Below are 22,940 nucleotides of genomic sequence, written 5' to 3'. Positions count from 1 at the left end.
TCTGTCATTCTCGGAAAAATGACAACAAAGATACGAGGATCTAAAATAATCTCACTAAAACTTTGAAAGAAGCAATCTGCAGAGATTTTTCACTCCAAATAATTACATAATTATAATAGGGCATATACATGCATATAACACCTAACTTGTCAACCTTCCATTCTAGCCCCCTACAATGCATTCTCCACACAGCAACCAGAATTACCTTCTTAAAACGAGAACTAGACCTTGTCTCTCCTCAGCTTAAAAATATTCAGTGGCTTCACAGTATACTGCCAGGGCCCTCATAAACAGCTTCTGCCAACCCCACTACTAATCTCACTTGTCATCAGTGTTTCCCTTGCACGTCCAATTTTAGCTACACTGGCCTCCTTTCAATTCCTCAGCTATACCAAGTTCTTTACTGTCTAAGAACCTTTGTTATTTGCTTTTCTTTATGTCTGAAAATGTTCTTCTCCCGATTTTACTCTGGTTGACTATTTGTCCTTCAAGTCTAAACTTTTTCAATATTTCCATTTACTATTCCTTACCTTCTGATACTTTCTGGCAATAACCTACTGATTTCCTTCAAAATATATTTTTTACCTATTTTTAGCTATTTACCTATTTAATATCTGCCTTCCTCACCAAAATGTAAGCCATGTGAGCAGGAATCTTGTCTGCTTGGACCGCTACTATAGTATCATCATCTAGCACAGTGTCTAGCACAATATAAGTTTTCTTATATTGAGAGATATAAAATAAATTATATTATAGATCACTTCTGATTCTACAAACTCTCAGCTCTTTCCTTGATTTCCACAAAATCATACTTTTTGGTATCCCAACTATTTCCCCTCTATTCATTCCCCTTTACTAGCACCCAATCTTTCTCTTACCTCACTCATACTTGAATTAGCTCCCCAAGGCACTCAACATATCCCTTAATAAATCTATACACTTCTAAATGACTTCAATCATAATCTATAATCAAATCACCCACCAAGCTGCAATTCCAACTGTAACCTTTCTGCTTCATACTAGCAGTTCAGTATTTCCAATTCTCAAAAGGATACCTCTAGTAGAATATATAATGGTCATGCCATAGTTCCAAATCCTTCTTCTTTCCAATAAAGAAGGTTTTGGAAACTTTAGTTGTGCCTATACTACTACAGTCTCCTAGTCTTACAATTTGGAAACAATATGATATAGAGGTAAGAGAATAGACCTCATAGCTGACCAGACCTGGATCAAATCCTGGCTCAGTAAACTACTGTATGTTAACCTTTGGCAAGTGACTTAAACATTATGAGCACCAGTTTTTCATCAATTAAAAAAAAAAAAAAACTTATGTTGAAGGATTGTTATAAGAATTAGTGATAGCAAATTAAAAATACACTGCACAGTATCTGGCACATAGGAGGCTATTTATTAGCTAGATGCAAGACTTGGATTTACCTTTTATTCCTCCGACTCTTTACATCTGATCTTCTGCCAATTTCTATCAATTCTTTAAATTTATTTTAATTTTTTAGCTTGAAATAATTTCAAATTTACAGGACAGGTGCAAAAATAATACAAACCCAATACAGAATATGCCAACATATCCCACACTGCCAGATACCCAAATCGCCAATTTTAACATTTTGCAACCTTTACTGTATCATTCTATCTACCATCTACCTATTTATCAATCTCCCTCTATTTTGTGAATATTTAAGAACAGGTTGCAACATCATACTCCTTGAGTACATAATACTTCCATGTACACATCTTATAAACAAGAATATTCACTTATGTAATCACCTTAACAGCAGCTATCAAGTTCAAGAAATTTAACATTGATATTAAGTTCATAGTCTATATTTCTACTTTTCTAATATCCTAATAATGCCCTTTTGAGCCTTTTCTCCTCCATTCCTTAGAGCCCATCCACTATAAAATACTGCATTTAACTGTCTCTAGTTTCTCTCTTTTTTTTAATTATGGAAACGTATATACAACATGAATCTTCCCATTCTAACCCATACCCCCAAGCATACCATACAGTGAGATTAATGACATTCACAGTGTTACAGAACCCTCACCACCATCCATTAATATAAGTTTCCTTCCACCCCCAAAAGAAACCCAGCACTCATTTGCAGTAATTCTCCATTGTCCCTGTTCCCCACCCCTGGTAATCTACACCCCAGATTCTATATCTAGGAGTTTCCATATTCTGATTCTTTCTCTGTGGTTACTATGGGGCTTAAATTTAACAGCCTAAATTTCTAGCAATCCCACTTGATTTGATATCTTAACTTCAACAGCATAAACAAATTATGTTCCTATGAACCTCCATCCACCCCACCTTTATATAGTTTGCGTCACAAGTTACCTATTTATACATTATGAGTACAAAACTACTGATTTATCATTTCAATTTGTGCATTTGATTTTTAGATCTTGAAGGAGAAAAAAGTGGAATTACAAACTAAAAATACAATAATACCAGGGTTTATATTTATCCATGTTGTTACCTTTACGAGAGGTCTTTACTTTTTCATGTGGCTTTAATCTGTTGTCTAGCATCCTTTTCTTTCAACCTGAGAAACTCCCTTTAGCATCTCTTATAGGGCCAATCAGTAATGACAAACTCCCTGAGCTTTTATTCATCTGGGAATGTCTTCTTCTCTCCCTCTTTTTTTTTTTTTTTTTTTTTGTATGTTGTATGGCAGGGTCACATCTCATTATTTTTCCATATGAGTATCCCCTTATTGCAGCACCATTTATTGAATTCGTTTGTTTGTTTGGGAAGTGCATGGGCTGGAAATTGAACCCAGGTCTCCCATATGGCAGGTGAGAATTCTACCACTTAACTACTCTTGCACCTCCTCTTCCTCATTTTCTGAAATACAATTTTGGTGGATATAGAATTCCTGGCTGGAGTGTAATTTCAGCAGAGAATACAAGGGTATTTGCAGAGTCCTCTTGGGAGAATGGGGAGAAGTTAAACTGGGGAATTCCTGATATTCTTGCAAGCAGTGGAGACAATCCATGCAATAGGCTGTGCCCCCGATCTTCAGGTTTTCCCCTATGAAATTTATTCCTGCAAAGGAGAAACCAGGCTTGCTTACGATTGTACCTAAGAGTCACCCCCAAATAATTTCTTTTGTTGCTCAGATGTAGCCTCTCTTTCTAAGCCAATTTGCAGATGAACTCACTGCCCACCCCATTATGTGGGATATGACTCCCTATTCTGGCATTATATTAAGCTGTACAGAATTACAAGCCTTCATTCCCATTCTGGGTTCCGTGTGTTTGGATTGTTTCAATGAGCTATCCAGACAGGGTGATTTTAATTATGTGTTACAGAAAATTTAGGTTTTGAACAAAATAAACCTCTCTGCCTTTGGTCTCATATGACAACAGAAGTTCTAAAACAGACTATATCATTCTTTGCCCTGTACTCTGATTTATCTTAGTCCCAACAAGACGGGCTTTGCTCTTATCTCTAATTGAAGCTTGCTCTCTTTTTTTGGCTTCTTTAACAGTTGTTGCATTGAGCAATGCTGACTCAGAGCTATAGAATTCCAACTATGAGTCTTAGGTGTCACACAGATACCCATAGTTCTATGAAAGTACCAGATTATACACATACAACACAGCATCTCAGAATCTAGAAATACAGTTATTATTCTGGATTAAACGTGACCGCTATAAGAGCTTACAATCTAGGCCCCAATTTTCTTGTAAGTACTTTCTAAAAGACACCATACTAATATTTGCTATTTCATTTCTGGCTTATTTTGCACAACATAATGTCTCCAAGGTTCATTCACTTTGTTGCATGCCTCACGACTTTTTTCCTTTCTGTAGCCACACAATATTCCATCATATGTATACAACTCAGTTTCTTTCTGCTTCTCAGTCAATGTACTCTTCGGTCATCTCCATCCACTGGGCTTCATGGATGACATACAAGATAAATAATCCATGTCTTACAGCATCCTCACTTAGTTGTACAATGATCAATACACTCAATTTTAGACAAATGTCCTTAATCCACAGAGAAAAGTAACAGATAAACATACCCTCACCAAACAGCATATCTATCAATTCTTTTTTATAATGAAAACTATTATGGTAATAATACATTTTAATATTTTTGCATTTATCCCTTCCTTTTATTCTACTGCCTTCACCTTAGTCCTGGCCCATAATAAACCACAATACTTAATTTCATATTCCCCATCAATTTATCCTGTGTAGTATCCTAAATCAATAATTTTTATTTCATCTAATATTGCTTCAGCTGGAATCATTTCAATTGACCTTGTCTTTGAGCCCACTAATCCAATCTTCTGCTGTATCCAGTCTGCTGTTAATTTGCCATTCAATAAATTTTTAATACCAAGTATTGTATTTTTTCAATTCTAGGATGCCCATTAGGTCCTTTTTAAGAAATTACATCTGTCTATTGAAATTCTCCACTTCTTCATTTTTTTCCATCTATTCCTCTACTTTCTTTAGCACAGTTATAAGAATTAAATTCCTTATCTAGTCATTTCAACATATGGATCTCCTTTGGTTCTGAGTCTTTTGAATATTTTTTCTCTTGATCATGGGTCATATTTTCTTGCTTCTGTGTGATCTTTTTAACTGTATGCTGGACAGTGTACTTTAAAAGAACCATAAAGATTGGAGTAAAAACAATTTTCCCAACAGAAGGCATGCCTTTTTCTATCAGAAAGAGTGAAAACAATTAAATAGGATAATTACATCATTATTCTATAAATACTTTTGTATTAAAGTCTACTCTGGTTGATATTGATATCAGCCACTCAGCTTTTAGTTAATATTTGCCTAGCTTAACTTTTTCTATTACTTTTTTTCCTAAGCCTTCCAGGTCCTTTGTTTTACATGCCTCATAAATATGTGAGACAAAATTTTGCTTTCTAAAAAAATCCAGTCTAAAAAAAATCCAAACTAACAATCTTTGTCTTTTAACCAGGATGTTTGGCCCACTCATATTTACTGTGCTAATTAAAATTTACTGCTATCTTATTTTGTGGTTATTTATCATCCATTTTCTGTGCTCCTCACCCCTTTCCCTTTCTTCTACTGAGTTTTTATTCCTTTTTAATCTATTTACTGATCTTGAAGTTATACCATTAAAACTTAACATGGATTTTTTATTTAACCAAGTAGTAAATTTAACAATGTAGCTAATATTTCTGTCCTCTTCTCAGCTAATGAAAGTTCCTTAAACTACTCCATGATCACTCATCGCTCAACTTATATGTCATTATAAGTTTAGTTTCAACTTGTTTTATAGTCTCAATATTAGCCTTTATTATTAACAGAATCCATACTTGTTCAGATTTACCCAGATGTTTACCAATTGCTTTGCTCAGCATTCCATTCCTTTTATTATTTCATTTGCTCTTTTGGGTTGTTTTCTTCTTCTGGAAGTAGTTCCTTCAATGACAGTTTGCTGGTGGTAAACATTTTTTGTTTCTGGGAAAATACTTTATTTAACCTTAATTCTTTACTGTGTCTCAATTCCAATGCTCACAGGTGCAAAACTTTTTTTCTAACTACTGTGAAAATTAAGACCAATTTATTAAGTCTAGCAAACCCCCTATGGAGCTACTGTATCAAAAGACTTATAATATGCTCTATCAATCTCCAAACTTTCTTTCCTTTCTCAAGAGCTCAACATGCATTTAAAAGGAGGTATATTAAATTTTAGGAAGCTTTTCTAGGTTTTATAGTATGGGCTTTTCTATTATCTAGTAGAATATTTTGTCAAAACCCGAGACCTCCTCCAGTCATTTTTCTATATATGTATAAATATACTTACAAAAATGAGATGTGTTCTTTTTTGTAAGATTTTTTTCACTTATATTAAGAAGAGTTTCTCACATCATTATATATTTTACTATATTATTGTGCTAGTTTGAAAGTCTGTAGCCCAGAAAAGCCATATCCTTTAATCTTGATTCAATATTATAGGGTGGAAACAGTTTCTGATCAGATTATCTCCACACATGTGACACACCCAGCTGTGGATGTGACCTTATGATTTGATGGAGACATAACTCTGCTCATTCAAGGTGGGTCTTGATTAGTTTCCTGGAGTCCTTTAAAAGGGGAAACATTTTGAAGCAAGCTCAGATGCAGACACTTGGAGAACAGTTGCTTTAGAACTGACAGAGACACGGATGTTCAGAAATGCTTGGAGTGCTGAGAGACAGAGCAGATACCTAGATGAGGACAAAGCCCAGCAGACATTGCCATGTGCCTACCCATGAGATGCCAATCAAGCCAGAATCCAGAGTTATATCCCGGAGGAGTTAAGTGAAGGCCCACAGATGCTCAGAGCAGAAACACTGGCATCAGAAGCTGGGAGCAATGAACTGGGAACAAGGATCAGCAGACACCAGCCACAAGCCTTCCCAGATCAGCCTTCCTTGAGCCAAGGTATCTTTATCTAGATGCCTTAGTTTGGACACATTTACAGCCTTAGAACTGTACACTTGTAACTTATTAAATTCCCTTTTTAAAAGCTGATACCTTTCTGGTATATTGCATTCCAGCAGCTTAACAAACGAAGAGAATCATCATTAAGAGCTAAATATCATCCCACAATATGCAAAGGGCATAATTTAACCAATCCCTTTTGTTAGACACAAGTTATTTCCAACTGTTCTTTATTATATTTAATGCTATAAAGGATATTTTTGCATCCACCTTTGCATACAATCATGGCTATTTCCTTAGGAAGTATTTTGTAACATTATATTAATGGGCCAGAGTAAGATTTTCTTACATTTTATTATTGCCGACTAGAAAAATGATGATATATCCTCCCACCAGCAACACAGAGAGCATCCCTTTCCCAAAAGCACACCAAGAGTATCTATTTGCTCCTTTGTATTTCCTATTCTTTCTTAGTTTGGTTGGAGATAAAAGACTAGTTCCTGCCAAAGGGAATGTGAGAAGAAATGTGTCACTTACAGTACAAAGCATTTAGAAAAGATACTTAAAACTTGCTTTTAGTCCCCAATTCATAGTATCAGTCTTCTATCTCACTTTCAAGACTCTATATAATCAAATCTGCGCTATCCATCCACCCTTATTTAAACTATTCCACATATGTTCAAACACTTTGAAGTACTATACCAAAGCAGAAGATGAGTTGGCCAAAATCTTGGCTCAAGTTGTGCCCTTTTCCCAGTCTTCCCCATCTCACTTTCTCAGTACATACTCTGAAATACATTTGGAATGGCATTCTTCTCTTTTCCACTTATCCTAGTCCTACTGCCCTTTGGGGCAATTTTCAAGTCTCATCTCTTTCATAAAGTTTTCTACAACTAAAATAGATTTTTCAACTCTCTAAACTCCTACTTATTCAATTAATATCAGATAATTCAAAACTTAATCAACTGTTCATTATCTTTACTTAAGTAAGTTATTACTCTCCAGCTAGATTAAAAACTCCTTATAGAGAAGAACTATTTTTCTCATCACTTTTGAAATCCCTCACAGAATGCCAGATACTTCTGGGCATCAGGCCACTACTCAGTAAATAACTATACTAGTTAAAATTCTCAGCTTACATTTTCATTCCCAACCAAGTTTGAAATTTGGAGCCTATGTAGTTCTGGTTCAAAGCAAATAGAGCACTGTAAAACGAACAGAAAATTTCAACGCTAGGAGGTTTGAAGGCCATCTGAAATTGTAGCTAGATCACTGGCTCAGGACTCAAGGCAGCTTTGAAAACTTGGAGGGTGTTAATCTCTGAGAGGCTATTTCCTCATTTGTAACATGATGGTGAAAATTTTTACTTACTTCATAGATTTATTGTGGAGTCTAAATAAGATAATATAGACAAAAATAAGTAAATGAGTAAACTATATTGTATTGGTTCCCGAACAACCAGTGTCAAGTAAGCTCCATCAGACTCACCTGGGGAGCTTTTAAAATATACAAATTCTTAGTCCCCATGCTTGGAAACGCTGATTCAATAGGTCTGAGGTGGGGCTGAGGAAATCTATTTTTTTCAAACCACTCCAAATGAATGTGATGTGGATTTGCTTTGATAAACATTACATGTAATGAACTGAAATTAAATTATCATTAATAATACAAATACAGGTAATAACCTAGAGTCACATCCCCACCCATGTCAGCAAAGGCCAAATGGGGAGCCTTGCAAGGATATAACACAACACTCCAACATCACAGTTGGGGTGGTACCACTGACAGTCAAGCAGCCGAGGCTTTCATCCTCAGTGGCAGGCAATAAACTTCACTCCCTTTAGGGTCAGTGAAGAACACGTGGGGAAATGGTCTTCCACTATGGCCTGGCAGTAATGAAGTACTCTTTCTCCTCCCCAAGGAGGTAGTATCTGAGGAGGGCTAGTAGAGTGTGGTAGTTACGTTCAGATATCAACTTGGCTAGGTGAAGGTGTCTAGGTCTATTGCCGTGGACATGAGCCAATGGTATGTGAACGTCATCTCTTGCTGATTACATCTGCAGTTGGGTAGGAGGTGTGCCTGCTGCAATGAATTATGTTTGATTGAATGGGCTGGTGCTTAAATGAGAGAGCTCAATGTAGCATAACCAAAGCAGTTCAGTACACCTTATCTAAGCACTAGTAGCTCAGCCCACGCCTTTGGAGATGCAGAAAGGAATCACCCCAGGGAAAATTGCTGAAACTCTGAGGCCTGGAAAAAAGGGCAGCAGAGATCACCTTGTACCTTCCTGTGTAAGAAAGAACCTCAGTTGAAAGTTAGCTGCCTTTCCTCTAAAGAACTATATACTTTAAACCAAATAAATCCCCTTTTTTAAAAGCCAATTCATCTCTGGTGTGTTGCATTCTGGCAGCTAGCAAACTAGAACATAGAGAGTCTTTCATCATTGAGGTGGGGAGGACTTTCACCACTGCCCAGCTAAGGGATAAGGCCATGCCCATGATGATGTCAGTGTAGCCCATCCAAGGAACAGGCACTCCTAACCCCTGTCCAAAGTAATGAAGACCCCCTTTCAGTTGTCAACAGAGAAACCTGTTCTATCGTCACCTGTTGTAATGAGGCAGCATGCCAGCTAAAACAAAATGTTCAAACAAGATTCAGAGTCTTATATAAAAATTTCCAGGCTTGCATAGAAAACCATTAGTCTTTCCAAAAACCAAGAAGATAAGCTGAATGAAAAAAAAGGCAAATACTAAGATGGCAGAGATGTTAAGAGTTATCTGATAAAGATTTTACGGCAGCCATGATAAAAATTATTTAATGAACAACCATGAATGTGTTTGGAAATGAAAAATACAAAACTGAAATAAAAAGCTCAGGGGATAGGCTCAAGAGCAGAATGGAAGGACAAGGAAAAGAATTAGCAAAGATGGAGCAGTAAAAATTACCCACTCTGAGCAAAGAAAAAAGAGACTAAAGAAATGAAAAGACCCTCCGAGACTTGCAAGAGTGTAACAAAAGATCTAACACTGAAGTTACTGATGACCTAGAAGTAAAGGATAAATAGGTAAGTGGGGCTAATAAGGTACTCAAAAAAAATAATGGCTGAAAACTTCCAAATTTGCTAAGAAACTTAAACCAAGAGTTTGAACAAATGCCAAACAGGATAAACTCAAAGAGAGTGACAACAAGACATATCAAAATTATACTTCTGAAAACTAAACACAAAGAAAAACTCTTGAAAGCTGCCACAGAAAAATGACATCTTACATATAAGGAGAAAACAATTCAAATGACAGCAGATTTATTATCAGAAATCATGAAGATCAAGAGCTGAAAGAAAAGAACTATCAATACAGAATCCTATACCCCATACCAGCAAAAATATATTTCAGGAAAGAAGGGTAAAGCAAAACATTCTCAGATGAAGGAAAATTAAGAGAATTTGTCACCAGCAGAACTGCTAAAGGAAGTTCTTGAAATAGAAAATTATTTTAAAAGGAACCTGGAACATTAGTTAACAAAAATATGGGTAAGTATATAAGCCTGTACTTATTCTCTTGAGTTTTCAAAATTATCTTTCATGTTGGAAGCAAAAATTCTAACACTGTCAAATGTGATTCTATCTGTATTTAAAGTAAATATTAAGGCAATTATATTATAAATGGAGGAGTATAAAGGGAGTGAGGTTTCTGTATGTCACTCAAACTGATAAAATGACAACACAGCAGACTGTGATACGTTACATATCATGTATAATTATATACAATGTAATACCCAGAGCAAACACTAAACAAGCAATACAAAAAGATACACCCAGAGAGGTGCCAAGAGGGCAGTTTAGCAAGGTGTGAGATTTAGTTCAACCTCCAGAACAGCTACTAAATAGCCAGGAACAGTACAAAACAACTGCTGGGCCACATTAGTGACGGAAACACAGCATACCCCAGTCTGGACCAGCAACATACCAACTTACGCTCTTGATTGGCAAACCCAAGGAACGGGGGTCCTGCTCCGAGAAGGAATTTTCTCCTTCTTTTTTGTGGCTGTGTTTCTACAAAGGCTTGACTGCCTTTGGATACAGCAACAGGGCTTTTCAGGCTACAACTGCACCAGGCATGGGCAGAAACAAGCTTGTCTGAGAGTTTCTCTGGAGACTGTGTCTTCCCCTGGAGAGGGGAGGGGCCCAGCTCAGGTGGATTCCCTCCCTCAATGAACTGATACCTCAGCGTTTGGAAAACTGAAGCAATTAAAGCCAGTCTACAGCCTCTCCTCTGTCTCCACCATGCCCCCAACAGGGACAGTCTGGTGAAGTTAAAAGTACTACATCACCTTATACTGGTGGGACATGCAGGCAGACAAGCACCACATACTGGGCAGGGTAAGAAAAACAGAGTCCAGAGACTTCACAGGAAAGTCTTTCAACCTGCTGGTTTTCACCCTCAGGGAAAACTGATGCAGGCAACTCTTTCCTTCTCAGAGGAGGCCAGTTTGTCTGGGAAAATCCGACTGGGGTCTATAATAGCTAAGTAGATCCACCTAAGGGGTGGGGGGGAAGGCACTATACAGGTAGGGCAAGAAACAAGAACACGAGAACAGAAAAATATCTGCTCTGTTAAACAAAACCTATGCTAGTGATCCAGAATAAGCTGAACTGAATTTCAAAGAACAGATAGACAACAAAGTCATCCAGCAAGAAAATCTTAGGTAAAAGAAGAGAAAACAACCTCCAGAATAAACTAATTAAGGTAATTAAATGCCTAGATGCCAGCAAAAAATAACAAATCACACTAGGAAAATTGAAGATATGGCCCAGTCAAAGGAACAAACCAAAAACTCAAATGAGAAACAGGAGTTGAAACAATTAATTCAGGATGTTCAAACAGACATGGAAAATCTCATCAAAAATCAAATCAATAAATTGAGGGAGGATATGAAGAAGGCAAGGAATGAACAAGAAATTGAAAGTCTGAAAAAAAAATTGTAGAACCTATGGGAATGAAAGGCACAGTAGAAGAGATGAAAAAAAAAAAACAAAAACCTACAATGTCAGATTTCAAGAAGCAGAAGATAGGATTAGTGAACTGGAAGATGGAACATCGGAAATCTGACAAGCAAAAGAAAATATAGGGAAGAGAATGGAAAAATATGAGCAGGGACTCAGGAAATTGAATGATAACATGAAGCGCACAAATATACGTGTTGTGGGTGTCCCAGAAGGAGAACAGAAGGGAAGAGGAGAAGAAAAACTAATAGAGGAAATTATTACCAAAGATTTCCCAACACTTATGAAAGACTTAAAATTACAGATCCAAGAAGTGCATCGTACTCCAAACAGAACAGATCCAAATAGACCTACTCCAAGATGCTTACTAATCAGAATGTCAGCTGTCAAAGAGAAAGAGAAAATCTTGAAAACAGCAAGAGAAAAGCAATCGATCACACAGAAGGAAAGCCCAATAAGACTATGCATAGATTTCTCAGCAGAAACCATGGAGGTGAGAAGACAGCGGGATGATATACTTAAATTACTAAGAGAAAAACTGCCAACCAAGAATTCTATATCCAGCAAAATTGTCCTTCAAAAATGAGGGGGAAATTAAAACATTTTCAGGCAAAACAATGACTGACAGAATTAGTGACCAAGACACCGGCTCTGCAAGAAATACTAAAGGGAGCATTAGAGGCAGATATGAAAAGACAGGAGAGAGAGGTATGGAGAAGAGTGTAGAAAGGAAGACTATCAGTAAAGGTAAAAAAGAAGAAAAATTAGGTATGACACACAAAATCTAACAGGCAAAATGGTAGAAGAAAGTACTAACCATAAGTGATAACACTAAAAGTTAATGGATTAAACTCCCCAATCAAAAGACACAGACTGACAAAAAGGATTAAAAAACAGGACCCATCTATATGCTGTCTACAGGAAACACATCTTAGAACCAACGATAAACACAGGTTCAAAGTGAAAGGTTGGGAAAAGACATTTAATGCAAATAACAATCAGAAAAGAGCAGGAGAAGGTATACTAATATCTAACAAATTACACTTCAAATGTAAAAGTTAAAAGAGACAAAGAAGGACACTATGTATTAATAAAAGGAACAATTCAACAAGAAGATATAACAATCATAAAGAATGATGTACCAAGCCAGAATGCTCAAAAATGCATGAGGCAAACACTGAAAACACTGAAAAGACAAATAGACACATCTACCACAAAAGGTGGAGATTTCAATTCGCCACTCTAATCAGTGGACAGAACATCTAGACAGAGGTATAATAAAGAAAGAGAGAATTTCAATAATACAATAAATGAGATAGACTTAGCAGACATTCATAGAACACTACACCCACAACAGCAGGATACACCTTTCCTAAAGTGCTCATGGATCATTCTCAAGGATAGACCCTATGCTGGGTCACAAAGCAAGTCTCAATAAATTTCAAAAGACAGAAATCATACAAAACACTTTCGCAGATCATAAAGGAATGAAGCTGGAAATCAATAAAATGCAGAGGGCAAGAAAATTCACAAATATATAGAGGCTTAACAACATACTCTTAAACAACCAGTGGGTCAAGGAAGAAATTACAAGAAAAATCAGTAAATATTTCGAGACAAATGAAAATGAAAACACAACATATCAAAATTTGTGGGATGCAGCAAAAGCAGTGCTAAGAAGGAAATTTATTGTGCTAATGTCTATATCAAAAAAGAAGAAAGAGTAAAACCTGAGGAATTAACTGTCTACTTGGAAGAACTAGAGAAAGAACAGCAAACTAACCCCAAAGCAAGCAAAAGGAAAGAAACAATGCACATTAGAGCAGAAATAAACTGTGAACACGAAAACAATCAGGAAAATCAACAAAACTACAAGTTGGCTCAATGAAAAAATCAGTAAGATTGAAGGGCCCTTAGTGAGGTTGACAAAAAGAAGAGAGAGAGGACTCCAATAAATAAAATCAGAAATGGGAGAGGAGACATCACCAAGGGGGTAATGAGAGGATACTATGAACAACTTTATGCTAATAAACTTGACAAAGCAGAAGAAATGGACAACTTCCTAGAAAACCATAAACAACCAACATTGACTCATGACAAAATAGATGACCTCAAGAAACCAATCACAAGTAAAGAAACTTGTTCAGTCATTAAGAAGCTCCCCCAAAAGACAAGACCAGGTCCAGATGGCTTCACATGTGAATTTTACCAAACATCCCAGAAAGAATGAGTACTAATCCTGCTCAAACTCTTCAAAAAAATTGAAGAGGGAAAGCTACCTAACTCATTCAATGAAGCCAACATCACCCTCATACCAAAGCCAGACAAAGATATTACAAAAAAAGAAAACTACAGACCAACCTCTCTAATGAACATATATGCAAAAATCCTCAACAAAATTCTAGCAAATTGAATCCAGCAGCACATTAAAAGAATTATACTGGGCAGGCTGCTGTGGCTCAGCAGGCAGAGCTCTCACCTGCCATACTGGAGGTCTGAAGTTCGATTTCTGGTGCCTCCTGCCCATATGCAAAATAGAAAAAAAAAAAAAAAAAAGAATTGTGCACCATCACCAAGTAGAATTCATCCCAGGTATGCAAGGATGGTTCAACATCAGAAGATCAATTAATGTAATACACAACATCAACAAATCAAAGCAGAAAAACCACATGATCATCTCGATTGAAGCACAAACAGCATTCGACAAAATTCAACATCCTTCCCTGCTGAAAACACTTCAAAGGATAGGAGTAGAAGGGAACTTTCTCAACATGATAAAGGGAATATAGAAAAACCCACAGCTAACATCATCCTCAATGGTGAAAAACTGAAAACTTTCGCCCAAAGATCAGGAATAAGACTAGGATGTCCAGTATCACCACTGTTATTCAACATTGTGTTGGAAGTTCTAGCCAGAGCAATTAGACAAGAAAAAGAAATACAAGGCATCAAAATTAGAAAGGAAGAAGTAATACTCTGTTTGCAGATTATATGATACCATGTCGAAAACTCTGAAAAATCCACAGCAAAATTACTACAGCTAATAAATGAGTACAGCAATGTGGCAGGTTACAAGATCAGCACTCAAAAATCTGTAGCATTTCTATACACTAGTAATGAACAACCTGAGGGGGAAATCAAGAAAAAAATTCCATTTACAATTGCAATGAAAATAATAAAATATTTAGGAATAAACATAACTAAAGAGACAAAAGACCTATACAAAGAAAACTACAGAAATTGTTAAAAGTTGTGAGACTAAAGCAAAAAATGTTTATTTGGTACAAAATTTATATTTTGACTAGTGCAGTTCCTAATATAACTTATGTGGACAGCTTAATTGACCACCACAAGTACATGAACCTTGACTAGGGCATAAGATCTTGTAGGTTTGTCCAGAGTGATGCCCCAATAAATGCCAGAGTGATTTGAACAGTGAATAAAAAAGTATTTGCAAAGTCCCCTTGGGGGAATGCTGAGAAAGGGGGAAAATTCAGCTTCCCCAAGTGGAGAATTCTTCATGTTCTCACAAGCAGTGGGGACAACCAAAGCAAAAGGCTGAGTTCCCCAATCTTGGGGTTTGTTCATATGAAACTTAAATCCACAAAGGATAGGTCAAGCCTACTTAAAATTAAGCCTAAGAGTCACCCCCAAGAGAACCTCTTTTGTTGCTCAGATGTGGCCTTTCTCGCCAGCAACACAAGCAAACTCACCACCCTCCCCCTGTCTACGTAGAACATGACTCCCAAGGACCTAATGGCAACGTGGGACAGAAATCATAGAATGAGCTGTGATTCAGCATCAAAGGACTGAGAGAACCTTCTCGACCAAAAGGGGGAAGAGCAAAATTAGATAAAATAAAGTGTCAATGGCTGAGATTCTGAACAGAGTCGGGAAGTATCCTGGAGGTTATTCTTACACACTAAATAGATATCACCTTGTTAGTCAAGATGTAATGGAGAGGCCGGAGGGAACTACCTGAAAATGTAGAGCCGTATTCCAGTAGCCATGTTCCTTGAAGATGATTGTATAATATAGCTTTCACAATCTGTCTGTGATTGTGAAAACCTTGCATCTGATGTTCCTTTTATCTACCTTATTAACAGATGAGTAACACATATGGGAAAAAAAATAATAGGGGAACAAATGTTAAATTTAGATTGAAATGCTAGTGATCAATGAAAGGGAGGGGTAAGGGGTATGGTATATATGATTTTTTTTCTGTTCTTTTTAGTTATTTCTCTGAATAGATGCAGGTGTTCTAAGAAATGATCATGATGAATATACAACTATGTGATGATATTGTGAATTACTGATTATATATGTTGAACCCTGAAAATGGGATGGTGACATATGGATTGATAATGATATCAGGGGTGAGGCTGAAACCCTAGGTCATGTTGAGTATCCTCTAGATAACCCTGCAATAGTCTGCCCTGAGGACACAGCCACCACACCTCCAGCCTGCCTTGAGGAGTTGGCCACCCAAACTCCTCCTGAAGGGATTAGCCCTAGAGTGATTAATTCTGTTTCACCAGATGAAACTGCAAATGAATGCCCTGAAGCAAACGACTTGGAAGATATTTCTAATTCTTTTCAGGACCCACTCTACCACCCCTCATTTCTTCCAAATCTATAACTAGACTAAAGTACCAAAAGGCCCGTAAAGGCCAGGTACAAAGTATCACACATGAGGAGGTACATTATACTGCAAAAGAACTGTGTGAGTTTTCCAATTTATATAGACAGAAATCAGGGGACTATGTGTGGCAATGGATTTTAAGGGTAGGGATAAAAGTGGGAGGAATATAAGGCTGGATCATGCTGAATTTATTGATACGGGGCCACTAAACAGAGATTCTACATTTAATGTTATAGCGTGAGGGGTTAGAAAAGCTATTAACAGTTTGTTTGGATGGTTGGTTGAAACATGGATCAAAAGGTGGCCAACATTACCTGAGGTTGAAATGGCAGAACTTCCCTGGTATAATGTAAATGAGGGGATCCAGAGCCTTAGACAGAGTGGTATGTTAAGAGTGGATTTATCATGCAAAGCCTGCTCTTACACCCCAGGAATGTCCAGAGGATGCACCTTTTACCAGAACAGTGAGAAATAAACTTGTGAGGCTGGAACCATCATCCCTGAAGAGCTCTGTAGTTGCACTTCTCTGTAGGTCAGATATTTCTGTAGGAACTGCTGTCACTGAGCTGGAATTCTTAAACACAATGGGGATAACCAGATCCCGACTGGGCAGAAGCCAGGTGGCAGCACTTAATCACCAAAGACAGGGTAGACGTGGCTATTATACTAGACAGCAAACTCAAAGCAGGAGTCAAAATTATATGACTTGCAGAGATTTGTGGCATTGGCTAGTAAATCATGGGGTACCTAGAAATACAACAGAAGGGCAGGCTACTAAATTCTTGTTCAAGCTGTATAAACAAAGGAGTTCTAGGTCAAGTGAACAGAAGTCTAACCTGAATTACAAAAACACAGAGTCACGGTCCCTTAATCAATTTCCAGACTTGAGACAGTTTACAGACCTAGAGGCACTTGAATGAAGGGGAAGCAAGGTCCCTTTGGGGGAGAACCCTGTTATACTGCCACAAAGTTATACTGTTAATCTTCCTCCAAGCCTTCCCCAAGGAGACTGACGGCCTTTTATCAGGGTAACTCTGCATTGGGGAAAAGGATATGATCAGATATTTCAGGGATTAGACACTGGTTCAGAAGTGACATTAATTCCATGGGACGCAAAATGTCACTCTGGACCACCAGTCAGAGTGGGGGCTTACGGAGGCCAGGTAATCAATGGAATTTTAGCTCAGGTCCTTCTCACAGTGGGTCCAGTGGGCCCCCAAACCCATTCTGTAGTTATCAAACCCAGTTCAAGAATGTATAATTGGTATAGACATACTGAGCAACTGGCAACATCCCCACATTACATCTCTAACTTGTGCAGTGAGGGTTATAAGGTTGGGAAAAGTGAAGTGGAAGCCACTAGAACGGCCCTAACCTAGCAAGATAGTAAATCAGAAGCAATACTGGATTCCTGGAGGGATTGCAGAGATTACTGCCACTCTTAGGGACTTGAAGGATGCAGAGGTGGCGATTCCCACCACATCCCCATTCAACTCTCCTATTTGGCCTATGCAGAAAACAGATGGGTCTTGAAGGATGACAGTGGATTATCGTAAACTCAACCAGGTGGAAACTCCAATTGCAGCTGCTGATCCAGATGTGGTATCACTGTTTGAGCAAATCAATACATCCCCTGGTACCTGGTGTGCAGCTATTGATCTGGCAAATGCTTTTTTCTCAATAGCTGTTAGTAAAGACCACCAGAAAAAGTTTGCTTTCAGCTGGCAAGCTCAGCAGTATACTTTCACTGTCCTACCTCAGGGGTATATCAACTCTCCAGCTCTATGTCACAATCTTGTCCACAGAGACTTTGATCGTTTCTTCTCCCACAAGACATCACACTGGTCCATTATACTGATGATATAATGTTGATTGGACCTAGTGAGCAAGAAGCAGCAACTACTCTAGACTTGCTGATAAGGCATTTGCATGTCAGGGAATGGGAGATACATCCAACAAAAATACAGGGGCCTTCCACCTCAGTGCAATTTCTAGGTGTAAAGTGGTGTGGGGCATGTCGAGATATCCCTTCTAAGGTGAAGGATAAGTTGCTGCATCTGGCCCCTCCTATGACCAAAAAAGAGGCACAATGGCTAGTTGCTCTCTTTGGATTCTGGTGACAACATATTATTCATTTGGATGTGCTACTCTGGCCCATATCGAGTGACCAGAAAAGCTGCTAATTTTGAGTGGAAACCTGAACAAAAGTAGGCTCTGTTGCAGGTCCAGGCTGCTGTACAAGCTGCTCTGCCACTTGGGCCATATGATCCAGCAGATCCATGGTGCTGGAAGTGTCAGTGCCAAACAGAGATGCTGTTTGGAGCCTTTGGCATGCCCCATAGGAGAATCACAATGCAGACCCTTAGGATCTGGGAGCAAAGCCTTACCATCTGCTATAAATAAGTACTCTTCTTTTGAGAAACAGCTTTGGCCTGATACTGGGCCTTAGTAGAGATGTAATGCTTAACCATGGGCCACCAAGTTACCATGAGACCTGAGTTGCCTATCAGGAGCTGGATGTCGTCTGACCCACCAAGCCATAAAGTTGGGTGTGCGCAGTAGCACTCTATTGTAAAATGGAAATGGTATATACAAGATAGGGCCAGAGCAAGTCCTGAAGGCACAAGTAAGTTACATGAAGAAGTGACCCAAATGCACATGGTCTCCACTCCTGCCACATTACCTTCTCTTTCCCAGACCAGAGCTATGGCCTCTTGGGGAGTTCCTTACAGTGAACTGACTGAGGAAGAGAAAACTCAGGCCTGGTTTACAGATGGTTCAGCATAATATGCAGGTACCAACTGAAGTGGACAGCTGCAGCACTAGAACCCCTTTCTGCGGTGTCCTTGAAGGACAGTGGTGAGGGAAAATCCTCCCAGTGAGCAGAACTTCAAGCACTGCACCTAGCTGTTCATTTTGCTTGGAAGGAAAACTGGCCAGAGGTGCATTTATATACTGACTCATGGGCTGTTACTAATGGTTTGGCTGGATGGTCAGGGACTTGGAAAGACCATAATTGGAAAATTGGTGACAGAGATCTGGGGAAGAAGTATGTGGATAGACCTTTCTGAGTGGGCTAAAATGAAGAACATATTTGTGTCCTATGTGAATGCACACCAGAGGGTGACTTCAGCAGAGGAAGGTTTTAATAATCAAGTGGATAAGATGACCCGTTCTGTGGATACCAGTCAGCCTCTTTCCTCAGCAACTCCTGTCACTGCCCAATGGGGCTCATGAACAAAGTGGTCATAATGGTAGGAATGGAGGTCATGCATGGGCTCAGCAACATGGACTTCTACTCACCAAGGCTGACTTGGCTACAGCCACTCAGTGCTGACTGCCCAATCTACCAGCAGCAGAGACCCACACTCAGCCCCCAATATCGCACCATTCCCCGAGGTGACCAGCCAGCTACATGGTGGCAGGATGATTACATAGGACCACTCCATTCATGGAAGGGGCAGTGATTTGTTTTAATTGAAATGGACACATACTCTGGATACGGGTTTGCTTTCTCTGCACACAATGCCTCTGCCAAAACTATTATCCGTGGGCTTACAGAATGCCTTATTCATCATCATGGTATTCCACACAGCATTGCTTCTGAGCAAGGAACACACTTTACAGCAAATGAAGTGTGGGAATGGGCACATGCTCATGGAATTCTCTGGACTTACCATGTTCCCCATCATCCAGAAGCAGGATTGATAGAACAGTGGAATGGCCTTTTGAAAACTCAATCACGGTGCCAACTAGGTGGCAATACCTTAAAGGGCTGGGGTAATGTTCTCCAGGGAACTGTATATGCTCTAAATCAGCATCCGCTGCATGGTGCTGTTTCTCCCATAGCCAGGATCCATGGGTCCAGGAACCAAGGGGTGGGAATGGGAGTGGTACCACTCACTATTACCCCTAGTGATCCACAAGGAAAATTTCTGCTTCCTGTCCCTGCAACCCTGAGCTCTGCTGGTCTAAGGTTTTAGTTCCAAAAGGGGGTGTGCTTCCACCAGGAGAAACAACAATGATTCCATTGAACTGGAATCTAAGACTGCCACCTGGTCACTTTGGGCTACTCATGCCCCTGGATCAACAAGCCAAGAAGGGGATTACATTATTGTCTGGCATGACTGACCCTGACTATCAGAGGGAAATAGGACTGTAACTACACAATGGAGGTAAAAAAAGAGTTTTCTTGGACTACAGGATATCCCTTAGGGCATCTTTTGTACTACCATGCCCTGTGATTAAAATCAGTGGAAAGCTGACAACCCAATCCAGGCTCTGAAACTTCAGGAATGAAGTTTTGGGTCACCCCACCAGGCAAAGAACCATGGCCAGATGAAGTGCTTGCTGAGGGTAAAGGGAACATGGAATGGGTAGTGGAAGAAGGTAGTGATAAATATGAACTGCGACCATGTGATCAGTTACAGAAACAAGGACTGTAATGCCATTTTGTTCCTTTTATACTATTTAAGTTGTAAGATATCAAGTTTAAGAATGACTATTACCCAATGACTTGTACCCTATTCTGGAGAGATTTAATATAATTCCAGTTAAATGCAGGACAGTTGAGTATTGTTAGGTGAAAGGAAAAAATGTGTGTTTTATTGTTTTTTATTTAGAAATTAGGTATGGTTTAAGGTGATATGTATAGCTGCCAAGCTGACAGGAGGTGGATTGTCATGGTCAGGTTCATGTGTCAACTTGGCCAAGTGGTGGTACCTGTTTGTCTGGTTAGGCAAGTGCTAGCCTGTCTGTTGCAAGGAGGATATTACATAGAATTAAATCATGATCACGTCAGCTGTGCCCATAGCTGATTTCATTTGTAATCAGCCATGGGGAGTGTCTTCTGCAATGAATGATGACCTAATCACTGGAAGCCCTTTAAGGAGGATTCAGAAGAGAGAGACTTTCTTCCTGCTTCAGCTGGTGACCTTCCATCAGAATCATCAGCTTCACAGTCTGCCCTGCGAATTTTGGACTCTATGTTCCCACAGTTGTGTGCGACATTTTTATAAATTTTATATTTGCGATTGTTTCCTGTTAATTCTGTTTTGGCAAGCCTCTCCTGTGACCTTCCATCACAATCATCGGCTTCACAGCCTGCCCTGCGGATTTTGGACTCTATGTTCCCACAGTTATGTGAGACACTTTTATAAATTTTATATTTGCAAGTGTTTCCCGTTAATTCTGTTTCTCTAGAGAATCCTAACTAATACAGATCATATGTTAAGAATGTTTCTTTAGTTTGTTGTTATATTTTTTATTACAAAATTAATAAAAAAAAGAAACAGCCAAAACACTAGAGATAAAATCAAAATGAAAATGCAAAAAATATATATACATATGAATATACATATATATATATATATATATATTCAAATAACCCACAGGAAAAAGAAAACAGAGATAACACAAATAGAACAAACAGAAAGGGAGGGAAAAAAGATGGCAAATTTAAGTCCCAACATAGTAATAATTATATTTAATGTAAATGGTCTAAATTAAAAATCAGAGATTACACATTGGATTTAAAACCTAAGTTGCTAAATATAATAATACAGGCAGGGTAAAAGAAAAAATGCATGAAAAAAAGATATGATGCAAACATTAATTAAAGGAAAGCAAGAGCACCTACATTAATGTCAGATAAAGCAGACTTCACAGCAAAAAAAAAATTACCAGAAACAGAAAGGGACATTACATTATATAATGATAAAAGAGGAAATCTACCGGGAAGATGTAGGAATCCCAAATATGAATTGACCAAATAATAGAGCTGCAAAATACGTGCAGCAAAATCCAATAGAACTAAAAGGAGAAATAGATAAATCCATAATTATAATTGTATATATTTATCCCCCTAGGTGGGACACTTTATCCAGGTGTGAAAGTCTCCCTGATGATAGAGGAGACAACGCCCAGGGATGAATTCAGTTCACATAGAGCCGAGAGGCTACTCTGGATGTTGCTCTTACACAAGCTTTATCTAGACCTTGCTTCCTATCATGACCTGCCAACCCCCAACCAGGACCATTCCAGCCAATCCTAAAGAACATCTATGGCAATATATAAGATTTCACAAGGGTTCCAGGCACTAGAGTAACTTTCCAGAAACCTACAACCTCCAGATGGGTCCCTGGTCCAGATAAGTCCTGAAACCTAGCCCAGCCTCTCCAGAACATCAGATAGCTCCATCTCCCTAACCCATACTAGTGACAGACCCTTCCTACATGAAACATCCCTAAAGAGAGGGGTGGAAAGATTAAAGGTGATGGTGGAGTTACACAGAGAAGATACGATTTAACAAATGCATATGATTGCTGAATCATTAAACTGGTATGTCTTTTAGTCTCTAGTATTTTAGAGCAATTAGAAGTGAAAACCTAAAATTGTGAAATTGTAACCCATGTCAAACTCTGAAATATGTTCTACAACAATTGTGGTGCTGTGCTTTGAAATGTATAGCTTTTTTTGTATACGTTATTTTTCACCAAAAAAAGAAGGAAAAAAAGTTGATTGTGATGATAAAAAAATATTTAAGCCCTCTACCTCCTATATTCTGGAGCAGCTAGAAGGAAAAATATAAGAGGACTGATGGCAGCCCATGACAAACTCTGAAATCTGTCCTGTAACCACTTGTTGAAGACTGCTTTGAAAAATATTGCTTTTTCATTTCTTTGCTTTATATGCATGTTATGCTGTACAATAAAAAAAGTTAAAAAAATATATATTAGAGTTCAATCCTATTTGGAAGTATACAGGATTCCACATTCACTAGAGAATGTGACTGAAGTCACCATATTTATGTCATGGAGATTTTGAGCTGAAAGTCTTCCTATTGTTATT

General features: G+C 38.4%; 1 protein-coding gene across 13 annotated transcripts in view; it reads right to left on the bottom strand.

Moving 5' to 3' along the window:
* The window catches only part of EXTL3 (exostosin like glycosyltransferase 3), a 279,381-nt gene that overhangs the window by 107,348 nt on the left and 149,093 nt on the right, over positions 1–22,940 (bottom strand). The window contains exon 1 of one of the 13 annotated variants that reach the window (XM_077152898.1): positions 206–657. The exons of the other annotated variants lie outside the window; for them this stretch is intronic. The gene's annotated coding sequence lies outside the window, so the exon portion shown is untranslated. Of the gene's footprint in view, positions 1–205; positions 658–22,940 lie in introns of those variants that run through there. 13 annotated transcript variants of the gene reach the window in all.

This window comes from Tamandua tetradactyla, chromosome 3 (genome assembly GCF_023851605.1).
Source record: "Tamandua tetradactyla isolate mTamTet1 chromosome 3, mTamTet1.pri, whole genome shotgun sequence".
Lineage (NCBI taxonomy): Eukaryota > Metazoa > Chordata > Mammalia > Pilosa > Myrmecophagidae > Tamandua > Tamandua tetradactyla.
The sequence above is the reverse complement of the archived record's forward strand: the minus strand, read 5'-3'. Positions and strand labels throughout refer to the sequence as shown.